Raw genomic sequence first — 13961 nt, 5'->3', positions numbered from 1 at the left:
GTACTGTGTTCTGTGGAAATTACAAAGGAAATAGAGGTCATAACCCAACCCTCATGGAGGTGCTTAATCTAATGGGGGGATTAGAAAAACAAATAAACACAGGTAATGGAAACACAATCAGTGACAGTAATCCAAACATGTCCAAGAGAAACACTTCATAATTATATTTAGTGACAAGATCCCAGGTGTGTAATAGCTCTGCCCTTTGACTATTGCTATTGAAGACAGGGTCCTGGATTAAGAATCAGAAAATATAGATTTTATTTCCAACTCCAGTCAAGTGGCTTTATGCAAATTACCATCTGAACCTGAGTTTCTTCAAAAATACAGTTTGGACATTGGCTCTTTCTCTGCTGGCTTCAAAAAATATTATGAGGATTAAGTGATAAAATATGTGTGAGAGTTCTTTGTAAACTGGAAAGCTATATGCATATCTGAGGAAATATTTTCTTTGAGATTCTTATTGCTCATGCAATCTCCCCCTAGAGAGCCAAGACCTCCCACTTTGTACCTTAAGTATTTTGTAACCTAAGTACCAACTCACCTCATGTTCTGTCTTCTCAGTGAAACCTACATATGGTCTTTCCTTCCTCTGAACTCCTAAGACTATTTCCTAATCATTTCCTTTTCTGAAACTGCCTGGTATTATTTAGTTTTTTGTGTATATTGTCTTTTCTACTTTGCCAGACTATAGGCCATTGGAGATCATGGATTTGTCTGATATATCTGAGTTTTCCCACAGTCAGTGTCTAGTATGGTTACTTTACATGAAGTGTTTCAATACATATTTATTGATTGATTATAGGGTGGTTCATTCATTCATTTGGCAAACATACTGTATACATACTCTGTATCAGCTACTGTACTGTTCTAGGGATTGAGGACTATAATACCTACCCTCATGGAACTTACATCTAACTGGGAAAGTCAGTGTATACAAATAACAGTATGTTTGTACTTTTTTCAGGTGGTTTTAGTACTTGAAGAAAATACTTACACTTGAGGAAAAATGAAACAAGGGAAGGGCATTTAGTATGACTGTTGATCACAGAGGTTGGGATGCTCTATTATACAAGATGATCAGAAATATCTTCCCTGAGAAGGAAACAGTAGAGTAGAGACCTAAATGAAGGAGCAAGTAATGCAAAGACCTGAAAGAAATGTGTTTCAAGCAGAAACGTACACCCCATCAGATTTCCTTACTGATTGTGAATCGAGTTGACATGGAGTGATATATTTTATGTGTACAACTTTATTTTTGTAGGAGCTATATATTCACTCTTTTTAAAATTATTATATCACCTTGCTAATTAAAGTTTTTTCTTTATTTATTTTTTGCTGTGCTAGGTCTTCGTTGCTGTGTGGGTTTTTCTCTAGCTGCAGCAAGATGGGGCTACTCCTTGTTGCTGTGTATGGGCTTTTCACTGCAGTGGCTTCTCTTGTGGAGCACAGGCTCTAGGGTGTGCGAGCTTCAGTAGTTGCAGCATGTGGGTTCAACAGTTGTAGCGCAAGGGCTTAGCTGCTCCCTGGCAGGTGGGGTTTTCCCTGACCAGAGATTGAACCCATGTCTCCTGCATTGGCAGACAGATTGTTTACCACTGTTACCAGGGAAGCTCCATGCACTATTTTTTTAAATTCAACAAATGTTTATGAGCTACTATTATGTATCAGGGCTTCCCTGGTGACTCAACTGGTAAAGAACACTCCTGCCAAAGCAGGAGAAGCAGGATACTCAGGTTCAATACCTGGGTCAGGAAGATGCCCTGGAGGAGGAAATGGCAACCTACTCCAGTATTCTTGCCTGGAGAATCCCATGGACAGAGGAACCTGGCGGGCTACAGTTCATGGGGTCACGAAGAGTCAGAAAAGACTGAATGTGCATGCACATATGCATGCATTAAGTATCAGCCACTGGTCTATAATGGAGTGAAAAAAATAAGATGCCATTCCTTTCCTTATAGAGCTTTTGTGATGTGATTTTCCCCTCTTTAGTTCTAAACATGCAAGTTGAATATATTATTATTGACTGTGATGATGCCTCACTACCTAGTCTTGTCTTAGTGGTGATGGTGTTGTTTAGTTGCTAAGTGGTGTCTGACTCTTTGGTGGCTCAGCGGTAAAGAATCCACCTGCAATGCAGGAGACACAGGTTTAATCCTTATGTCAAGAATATCCTCTGGAGAAGATCTAGCCTAGAAGTGCCCTCTAAAGGAAGTGTAAACTGGTGCAACCATTGTAGAGAAAAAGCTGGCAAACGGCATATTTTGTGTATTCTTAGACAAATGAAATATTATATTCTATTTACCAGCAATCATTCTCCTGAATAACATCTCCACACAGATCCATGTCTTCACACAGATCCGTATGGGGACATCAATGCAATGTTATTTGTGATTGTAGTGAGCAGAAAGCAACCCAAGTGTCCATTATGCCAAAAGTAGATAATAAATGGCAGATGCACAATCATTGTGGAATATTATACAGTAGTTAAAATGAGATTAGATAAAATAGAACTTCCAGTAGTCATGTACGGATATGAGAGTTGGACCATAAAGTAACCTGAGCACTGACGAACTGATGCTTCCGAACTGTGGTGCTGCAGAAGATTCTTGAAAGTCCCTCGGATAGAAAGGAGGTCAAACTAGTCAATCTGAAAGGAAATTAACCCTGAATTGGAAGGCCTGATGCTGAAGCTGAAGCTCCAATACTTTGGCCACTTGATGCAAAGAGCCAACTCATTGGAAAAGACCCTGATGCTGGGAAAGATTAAGGGCAAGAGCAGAAGAGGATGACAGAGGATGATACGGTTGGATGGCATCATTGACTCAATGGACATGAGTTTGAACAAGCTACAGGAGATAGTGAAGGACAGGGAAGCCTGGTTTGCTGCAATCCATGGGGGTCACAAAGAGTCAGACATGACTCAGTGATTGAGAAACAACAAACTTACAAAACAGCCCTAGCGTAGGCTGACATGATACCTCCATGTTTGTTTTTTTTTTTTTTCAGAACACAGGATCATTCTATCATTTTGCTCTGCCATCCTAAAAATGTAACCTAAGATGCCTACCCCACTCCTACCACTAGTCCAAATTCCAGTCACATTTAAGAGGAAGAGATACAGAAAAAACATTTTCATTTCCTTTTGAAGGAATTGTACATGTCACTTTCACTTACATCTCATTGGCCACAAAAAGGCTTCATGGAAACATTGAGCTGCAAAGGAAGCTAAGAAACATGTTTTTGAGCAGAGCATTCAATGTCCAGCTAAGCTTTTATTATTATAGAGAAAGTAGAGAATGGTAATTGAGTGAACAATTCTTACTACGTGCCTAGCATGAAATATTTTACATTTTTTTTTTCATATCTTAATTTGGACTAGCCACATTTCAAGTGTTCTGTGCTCATATGTGTCTTGTGCTCATGCTCAGTCATTCAGTCATGTCTGACTCTCTGCCACTCTATGGACTGTAGCCCACCAGGCTCCTCTAGTCCATGGGATTTTCCAGGCAAGAATACTGGAGTGGTTTGTCATTTCCTCCTCCAAGGGATCTTCCTGACTTAGGGATCCAACTTGCATCTCCTGTGACTCCTGTATTGTTATGCAAATTCTTTACCACTGAGCCATCTGGGAAGCCCACAAGTGTGTCTAGTCCTTATCATAAAGGACAGCACACTTAAAAAAAAAAAATTGGTCACACTGCCCAGCATGCGGGATCTTAGTTCCCTGACCAGGGATCAAACCTGTGCCCCTGCACAGAGTCCTAACCACTGAACTGCCAGGGAAGTCCCACGACAGCATACATCTATGTAGCACTTGTCCATTTACTTCAAGGATCTTAATTCACTTCCCACAACTACTACTTCTCTGGTAGTTTCAGTTTCTTACTAAGCTGTCTGAAATATTCCTTTTTAATGTTAGTTATCAGACATTCATTTAGCCACAATAATTATGCAAGCACTTTCCTGCACCAAAAGCAAACTTCTAACTAAGAACTTTTGTCTTCTGCAAAATGAAAACCAAAGACAAAAAAAAAAAAATAGAAAATCATAGTACTACCCCTAAAGAAAAACAAAGCAAGGAAAAAATCTTAGTGAGCATTTATCATTTTACACATAAAGTGTGACTTATAATTTGATTTTTTTCAGCAATACCTCATAAACAGCTTTTATAGATTTATTACTTCACATATGCTCACTTATCCAAGAAAATGTGTTTTACAAAAAATACTAAGGGCATGGAGTTTCTGCAATTTACACTTTTATGTTTGTTATTGTTTTTGATCAATTAATCATAGGGAGAAGATCTGACAATATGGAGAGTATGTGGAATAGTTATGAGCTGAGGAGTCAAGAAAGTTGCAAGCCAACTGAGACTTGCTTGATAAAATCAATCATTTTGAAGAACATTATTTTTTAATTATTTCAAGTTCCTTGATAGGATAAAGTTAAAATCTATGAAGACTGTGGGGATCACTCATGCTGTGATTCTATGATAATACAAAAATTGAGTGATATTTTCCATTAAAATATAATTATTAAATGCCATTTAGATCACTTATATTTTTTAATATAATCTATTTTTAATCAAGGAAATATTACATTTTGATATTTCAGTCTTAAACTTTAAGTATGATTTAAATGTTTGCTAAATAAACTAAATATTTTACCTAATAAAACAATATATAAATTTCAATTTTAGTGAAATCATCATCATTCTTGGAATAAACATTTACTTCATTTCTAGTATATTTCAATTTTCTTTGCACTGGAATTAAGAATTTGTGGATTTCCTTGAAAACTGATATTTATTTTTCATAAGTGACAAATTACAACAACAACATGATTTTTACGGCTGTTAATAAGATGTTTATGAAGCACTCATTGAGTCACTGATTTATACAGACGCATCAGACCAGACATTACATGTTTACAGACTCTTATAATCCTATCTGTGAAAATGCATACACAATTAAGAGGATCTCTAAGTTATGAACAAATAGTAAAAAATACACATAAGTCCCAAGAAAAACAAAGCAAAGGAAATCCTTATACATTGATTTTCATCAGAGAAAGTTTTCTGGAAAGAAGGTTTAAGGAGATAATGGGCATGAATTGGTTTATATGAAAGATGCTACCATTTGGGCCTAGAGCTAAATAAAGTCAGTTCAGTTCAGTTCAGTTCAGTCACTCAGTAGTGTCCGACTCTTTGCAAACCCATGAATCGCAGCACGCCAGGCCTCCCTGTCCATCACCAACTCCCGGTGTTTACTCAAACTCATGCCCATCGAGTTGGTGATGCCATCCAGCCATCTCATCCTCTGCCGTCCCCTTCTCCTCCTGCCCCCAATCCCTCCCAGCATCAGGGTCTTTTCCAATGAGTCAACTCTTCGCATGAGGTGGCCAAAGTACTGGAGTTTCAGCTTCAACATCAGTCCTTCCAATGAAGACCCAGGACTTATCTCCTTTAGGATGCGCTGGTTGGATCTCCTTGCAGTCCAGGGGACTCTCAAGAGTCTTCTCCAACACCATAGTTCGAAAGCATCAACTTTTTGGCAGTCAGCTTTCATCACAGTCCAACTCTCACATCCATACATGACCACTGGAAAAACCAGAGCCTTGACTAGATGGACCTTTGTTAGCAAAGTAATGTCTCTGCTTTTTAATATGCTATCTAAGTTGACCATAACATTCCTTCCGAAGAGTAAGGGTCTTTTAATTTCATGGCTGCAATCACCATCTGCAGTGATTTTGGAGCCCAAAAAAATAAAGCCTGACACTGTTTCCACTGTCTCCCCATCTATTTCCCATGAAGTGATGGGACCAGATGCCATGATCTTAGTTTTCTGAATGTTGAGCTTTAAGACAACTTTGTCACTCTCCTCTTTCACTTTCATCAAGAGGCTCTTTAGTTCCTCTTCACTATCTGCCATAAGGGTGGTGTCATCTGCATATCTGAGGTTATTGATATTTCTCCCAGCAATCTTGATTCCAGCTTGTGCTTCTTCCAGCCCAGCGTTTCTCATGATGTACTCTGCATAGAAGTTAAATAAGCAGAGTGACAATATACAGCCTTGACGTACTCCTTTTCCTATTTGGAACCAGTCTGTTGTTCCATGGCCAGTTCTAACTGTGGCTTCCTGACCTGCATACAGGTTTCTCAAGAGGCAGGTCAGGTGGTCTGGTATTCCCAACTCTTTCAGAATTTTCCACAGTTTATTGTGATCCAGACAGTCGAAGGCTTTGGCGTAGCCAATAAAGCAGAAACAGATGTTTTTTCTGGAACTCTCTTGCTTTTTCGATGATCCAGCAGATGTTGGCAATTTGATCTCTGGTTCCTCTGCCTTTCCTAAAACCAGCTTGAACATCTGGAAGTTCACGGTTCATGTATTGCTGAAGCCTGGCTTGGAGAATTTTGAGCATTACTTTACTAACATGTGAGATGAGTGCAATTGTGCGGTAGTTTAGGCATTCTTTGGGATTGCCTTTCTTAGGGATTGGAATGAAAACGGACCTTTTCCAGTCCTGTGGCCACTGCTGAGTTTTCCAAATTTGCTGGCATATTGAGTGAAGCATTTTCACAGTGTCATCTTTCAGGATTTGAAATAGCTCAACTGGAATTCCATCACATCCACTAGCTTTGTTCATAGTGATGCTTTCTAAGGCCCACCTGACTTCACATTCCAGGATATCTGGCTCTAGGTGAGTGATCACACCATTGTGATTATCTGGGTCATGAAGATCTTTTTTGTACAGTTCTGTGTATTCTTGCCACCTCATCTTAGTATCTTATGCTCCTGTTAGGTCCATACCGTTTCTGTCCTTTATCGAACCCATGTTTGCATGAAATATTCCCTTGGTGTCTACAATTTTCTTGAAGAGATCTCTAGTCTTTCCCATTCTGTTGTTTTCCTCTATTTCCTTGCATTGATCATTGAGGAAGGCTTTCTTTTTTTTTTTTCATTTATTTTTATTCGTTGGAGGCTAATTCCTTTACAATATTGTAGTGGTTTTTGCCATACATTGACGTGAATCAGCCATGGATTTACATGTGTTCCTCATCCCAATCCCCCCTCCCGCCTCCCTCTCCATCCCATCCCTCTGGGTCTTCCCTGAGCACCCCTCAGAAAGATAAAGACCAATACAGTTTACTAACGCATATATATGAGGAAGGCTTTCTTATCTCTCCTTGCTATTCTTTGGAACTCTGCATTCAAATGGGAATATCTTTCCTTTTCTCCTTTGCTTTTCACTTCTCTTCTTTTCACAGCTATTTGTAAGACCTCCTCAGACAACCATATTGCCTTTTTGCATTTCTTTTCCATGGGGATGGTCTTGATCCCTGTCTCCTGTACAATGTCACGAACCTCCGTCCATAGTTCATCAGGCTCTCTGTCTATCAGATCTAGTCCTTTAAATCTATTTCTCACTTCCACTGTATAGTCATAAAGGATTTGATTTAGGTCATACCTGAATGGTCTAGTGGTTTTCCCTACTTTCTTCAAGTCAAGTGGAAGTTATATGTCTATACTCATCATATGAATGAATTTGTGTTTTGGACACTTTTTTTTCTCTATGTACAGATGTTTCCCAAATTAAATATATATATATATAGTAAAAATTCTTTAGAAAGTGTAATAGGTGAGATTATTTAATTTATCCACCTATGTATTCATGCCATTATATATATATTTCAATCTGAAACTAAGACTACAGCATTCTTTCTGAAAATTATTATTGCTTCCTAATTTTTGAAAAATATATTATCAATTTTGTTCAGTTTGGGGAAGAAAATAAGCAGTTTGGCCAGCTTTTATGGTAATAATTTGAATGTGAAATGTATTTTCATGCTTTTAATTAATGCTTTTCTTTACAAAGTGGATTTTTATTTTTGGTAAAAACTGACATTGCTGACATTATTGAATGCTTTTGGTGCTGTCCATCAACTCCCAAGAAATAATGTTTGCAATTGCACACAGGTTTCATTTAAAGTAATATAATAATTAAAATATGTTAAAAATACTACTTTTATTATATGCAGTATTTCTTCACCTAAATTATGTTGGAGCACTATCATAGTATGCCTCCCTACTTTCATGCTATAGTTATGTCAAAGGCCATCTCTAAAGTGGTCATAATTTATCTTCATTAATTCTCCTGGTACACAGTTGTATAATTATTATGAATACAAATGGAATTATTCATATCTGGAAAAATAAATACAGTAGTTTCTTTATCAACCTAACTGGAGCACTGAAATTCTGTACTGGAATGTGAACAAACATAAATGATTATTTGAAAGAACAAATTTTAGAAAAAGCAAATAAAAACATTAGAATGATATAATTTAGATTTGAGGCCTAACAATTAATTTTCATATTTAGGTGATAGAATATAAGTTTGATTTACTTTATTGAGCCTTAGAACATGATAAAAAAAATTCCCTTGTATGATTTTATTTTATATTATTTCACAGGTGTTTCATTTATGATAGACAGTGAAGTTGATTAGTAAAACTGATAGGCACTGTACTTAGATATGTTTTCCAATTATAAAGGAAAATCAGCTATATTTATAATTTGTTCTTGGAACTATCTAGAAAGAACATGTATGAATCTATTTTCATGACATTCTGGCAGATTTAAAAGTCCCCCATATAGTAGAATCATCTTATTAGACATGTGCAATCTTGAAACTAATTATATGCATTTTCAGTCAATTCAGTTCAGTTGCTCAGTCATGTCCAACTCTTTGTGACCCCATAGACTGCAGCACACCAGGCTTCCCTGTCTATCACCAGCTCCTGGAGTTTACTAAAACTCATGTCCACTGAGTTTTATACAGAATCGATGAGGCCATCCAACCATCTCATCCTCTGTCACCCACTTCTCCTCCTGCCTTCAATCTTTCCCAGCATCAGGGTCTCTTCCAGTGAGTCAGTTCTTCACATTAGGTGGGCAGAGTATTGGAGTCTCAGCTTCAGCATCAGTTCTTCCAATGAATATTCAGGACTGATTTTCTTTAGTATTGACTGGTTGGATCTCCTTGCAGGCCAAGGGACTCTCAAGAGTCTTCTCCAACAACATAGTACAAAAGCATCAATTCTTCGGTGCCCAACTTTCTTTATAGTCCAACTCTCACATCCATACATGACTGGAAAAACCATAGTTTTGAATAGACAGACTTTTGTCAGCAAAGTAATGTCTGCTTTTCAATATGTTGTCTCGGTTGGTCATAGCTTTTCTTCCAAGGAACAAGCATCTTTTAATTATGTGGCTACAGTCGCCATCTGCAGTGATTTTGAGGCCCCAAAAAATAAAGCCTCTCACTGTTTCCATTGTTTCCCCAACTATTTGCCATGAAGAGATGGGACTGGATGCCATGATCTTAGTTTTCTGAATGTTAAGTTTTAAGCCTACTTTTTCACTCTCCTCATCATTATGCATTTTAATGATAGAGATAAAATTATTATTATTATGCTGCTGCTTGATGTATAGGTAATCAGATTTTTAATGGATGGCTGCTCTACTTTTATCTTTTATGATTGCAGAAACATATATGATTATAGGAACTTCAACACTCACCTTTATAAAAAAGGAAAATAAAATGACTATTATTACCAACCATTTATTCAACACATATTTGCTGAGTTCCTACTCTTCATAAGAAACCTTATGACAAAGAGATTACGAAAACATGATCTTTACTTACAAAGAGGTCGTGGTCTAGGAGTATAGAAAGCTAGGTACACTAATATTGCACTGTAATTATATTTACTATATGCATAATAATAGAGCATGGATAAAGACCTAGCAGTATAGTATATATTGCTAATGTTATTTTGATTTAAATGTACAATAAAATTAATTTTCAAAGTATCAGACTATCAAAGAGATTGAGATTATTTTACTCATATCTCAGCTTTTTTCTGGAAATGTTATAAATGAATTGAGTGCCTATTATGTGCAAGGTTATTGGCTCATCTGGTAAAGAATCCGCCTGCAATGAGGGAGACCTGGGTTTGATCCCTGGGTTGGGAAGATCACCTGGAGAAGGGAACAGCTACCCACTGCAGTATTCTGGCTTGGAGAATTCCATGGAATGTATAGTCCATGAGGTCACAAAGAGTAGGACACGACTGAGCGACTTTCACTTCACTTCACTTCACATACGTGCAAGGAAGTTAGACAGTTAATTTACATTTATCTAAAAAGTATGACCTTGTTTGAGGAAGCAAAAAGAAAGAAAAAGCCAGACAATGATAACTTTCCTGCATTTTCTTTATCCTTCTCTAGTGATCAAATCGTTCTTTGCTTCACATCTTCTATCTTGTGTACTTTTCTTCCAAATGTTGAGAAGGTTTTTTAAAACACTGTTGATTTAAGTAACTTAATTGCAAATTTAGTGAAGAGAACAGCGTATACAACCTCGGGTAGGTCCTGTTTATAAATAATGATCATAGAAATAATAGCACTATTTATAATAAGATCCCTGAGCAATTTCTGAACAAGTCGCCTCCTGTGGCAACTGATTATGACATTAAAAAATGAACATGAAACTGTTTCCTAAGAATCAGTCAAGAAATCAGTAAGGCAGGCCCAGCTGTCTTTATGAACACATCAACTATGACTGGTTTGCACTAAATATCTATCTTCTTTGCAGCTGTCCTCCACTGAGTGAAATTCCCACCAAGAGCCATTAATCGATTGGGCAACATAAGAAAGTCTCAGGTAAAAACTGCTGCTGGTGAGGATACTTTAAGGCTCTTGGCACAGATTATTTTTTTATCAGATTAGGTAGTTGACATCTAGAATGGGTGTATTTTGAGGAAAGAAGAAAAAAGGCAGCAGTTGTTGGTGTTCAGTCGCTCAGTCATGTCCGACTCTTTGTGACCCAGTGGACTGCAGCCCTCCAGGTTCCTCTGTCCTTTACTATCTCCTGCAGTAATGCGGCAGTGCAATGATAGAAAAGAAGCTGTTTGGGGCACCTAACAGGGAGAATCTGTTTCTTTTGCCCAAACTCTCAATTTCCTGATTTGAACACTACTGTGAGAGAATAATGTCCTTCAATAATCCAGGATGACCAGAAAGTGCCATCAAGGCATTTTCCTAAAATAAAAGAACACCTCACTTGAAGGAAAATATGCCATTTTGAAAGACAAAAGTGGATGTAACATTTTCTTCGCAGCAGGAAACCCAACCAGAATAAATGCCAAGTGTCATGCTGATGACAATTTTTTCTGCATGGAGAATGTCTGCATCACATTATTATAAGCCAGTGTCCATGTGCATGCTCAGTCACTAAGTCATGTCCAATTCTTTTGTGACCCCAAAGACCGTAGCCCATCAGAATCCTCTGTCCATGGGATTTCCCAGGCAAGAATATTGGAGTGGGTTGCTATTTCTCCCTCCGGGGTATCTTTCCAACCCAGGGATAGAACCCACTTCTCCTGTGTCTCCTGCATTGCAGGTAAATTTTTTACCTGCTGAGCCAACTTAGCAAATGAGTTATTACTCTATCCCATTTCTAAGGCTAACACATATCACTAATCATGGCATTTGTTTCCTCAGAGTCAAGATGAAGCCCTAGAATTCTTTTTAGTTCAACACTTCAAGCAGCAACTACCAGATGCTTAGAGGTGGTCTTTAATAGGAAGCATTTTTCTCCCCAAGAGTAAGGTAACTTCAAGAGAAAATAAGTGTATCGTCAATGCAAAATTTAGTTACACCATGTAAAGATATGGAAAGCCAATGTAACTTCCTTATTTCTCCAGAAATTTGCAATCTGATTTTTCTCAAGTGTTCCATCCATTGGATCAGAGTCAGAGAGGGATGTAGAGACAAGAACTACTACATCATTTTCCAGCCTGATAAGGCTGAGATTGATTCAGTAATTTAAGAATTTCCTTTATATGACTCAGTTTGTGCTGGGTGGACTCAGATACATTGCTAGTTTTCAGAGTTCCTCCACCCTTCTCCTACAAGATGGAATCTGAATATTTCAAGAGGTATGCTCAAGCATCAATGATGCTGAACTGTTTATCTTTTACCATGTGAAAATGGCTTTGTGTTGCTTTTAAAGACTTGCAGCTTTTCCCTTATCTTAGCTTGGGCTGTCACAACAGATTACACAAACTGGGTGGCTTAAACAACGGAAATTTATTTTCTCATACTCTTGGAGGTTGGCAAGTCTGAGATCAAGGTGCTAGCAGATTTGGTTTCTATGAAAGCTCTCTTCCTTCCCTGTACTTGGCCGCATTACTGCTGTGTCCTCAAATGAACTTTCTTCTTTGTGCATACACACAGAGAAGGAGAGAAAGAGACAATGAGAGAGTGAGAAAGAGAGAGTAATGAGAGATGGGAAGAGAGAGAGAAGACAGAGACAGAACGAGAGAGAAAAAATATTCTTCTTAAAAGGTCACAAGTCCTAGCCGATTAGGGTCTGACACTTATGACCTCATTTAACCTTAACTGCCTCCTTAAGACCTTATCTCCAAATACTGTACAGTCACATTGAGGGTTAAGCTTCATCATATGATTTTGGGGGTGGAGAACCAATTCAGTCCATAGCACCCACTGTATTTGAGAAAATGGGGACTAGATCTGATACCTTCAATTTCCTGGGTACATACTTAGATATCTGTAAAGACCCCCCAAACACACACAGGAGGCCTTAGAAATAGCTGTGAAAAGAATAGAAGTGAAAAGCAAAGGAGAAAAGGAAAGATATATCCATTTGAATGCAGAGTTCCAAAGAATAGCAAGGAGAGATAAGAAAGACTTCCTCAGCAATCAATGCAAAGAAATAGAGGAAAACAATAGAATGGAGAAGACTAGAGATCTCTTCAAGAAAAATTAGAGATATAAGGGAACATTTCATTCAAAGATGGGCTCAATAAAGGATAGAAATGGTAGAGACCTAACAGAAGCAGAAGATATTAAGAAGAGGTGACAAGAATACACAGAAGAACTATACAAAAAAAGATTTTCACGACCCAGATAATCATGAAGGTGTGATCACTCACCTAGAGCCAGACATCCTGGAATGTGAAGTTAAGTGGGCCTTAGAAAGCATCACTATGAACAAAGCTAGTGGATGTGATGGAATTCCAGTTGAGCTATTTAAAAATCCTGAAAGATGACACTGTGAAAGTGCTTCACTCAATATGCCAGCAAATTTGGAAAACTCAGCAGTGGCCACAGGACTGGAAAAGGTCCGTTTTCATTCCAATCCCTAAGAAAGGCAATCCCAAAGAATGCCCAAACTACCGCACAATTGCACTCATCTCACATGTTAGTAAAGTAATGCTCAAAATTCTCCAAGCCAGGCTTCAGCAATACATGAACCGTGAACTTCCAGATGTTCAAGCTGGTTTTAGGAAAGGCAGAGGAACCAGAGATCAAATTGCCAACATCTGCTGGATCATCGAAAAAGCAAGAGAGTTCCAGAAAAACATCTGTTTCTGCTTTATTGGCTACGCCAAAGCCTTCGACTGTCTGGATCACAATAAACTGTGGAAAAGTCTGAAAGAGTTGGGAATACCAGACCACCTGACCTGCCTCTTGAGAAACCTGTATGCAGGTCAGGAAGCCACAGTTAGAACTGGCCATGGAACAACAGACTGGTTCCAAATAGGAAAAGGAGTACGTCAAGGCTGTATATTGTCACTCTGCTTATTTAACTTCTATGCAGAGTACATCATGAGAAACGCTGGGCTGGAAGAAGCACAAGCTGGAATCAAGATTGCTGGGAGAAATATCAATAACCTCAGATATGCAGATGACACCACCCTTATGGCAGATAGTGAAGAGGAACTAAAGAGCCTCTTGATGAAAGTGAAAGAGGAGAGTGACAAAGTTGTCTTAAAGCTCAACATTCAGAAAACTAAGATCATGGCATCTGGTCCCATCACTTCATGGGAAATAGATGGGGAGACAGTGGAAACAGTGTCAGGCTTTATT

Source organism: Cervus elaphus, chromosome X (assembly GCF_910594005.1).
Source record: "Cervus elaphus chromosome X, mCerEla1.1, whole genome shotgun sequence".
NCBI classification, from domain to species: domain Eukaryota; kingdom Metazoa; phylum Chordata; class Mammalia; order Artiodactyla; family Cervidae; genus Cervus; species Cervus elaphus.
Note: the sequence above shows the minus strand (reverse complement) of the source record.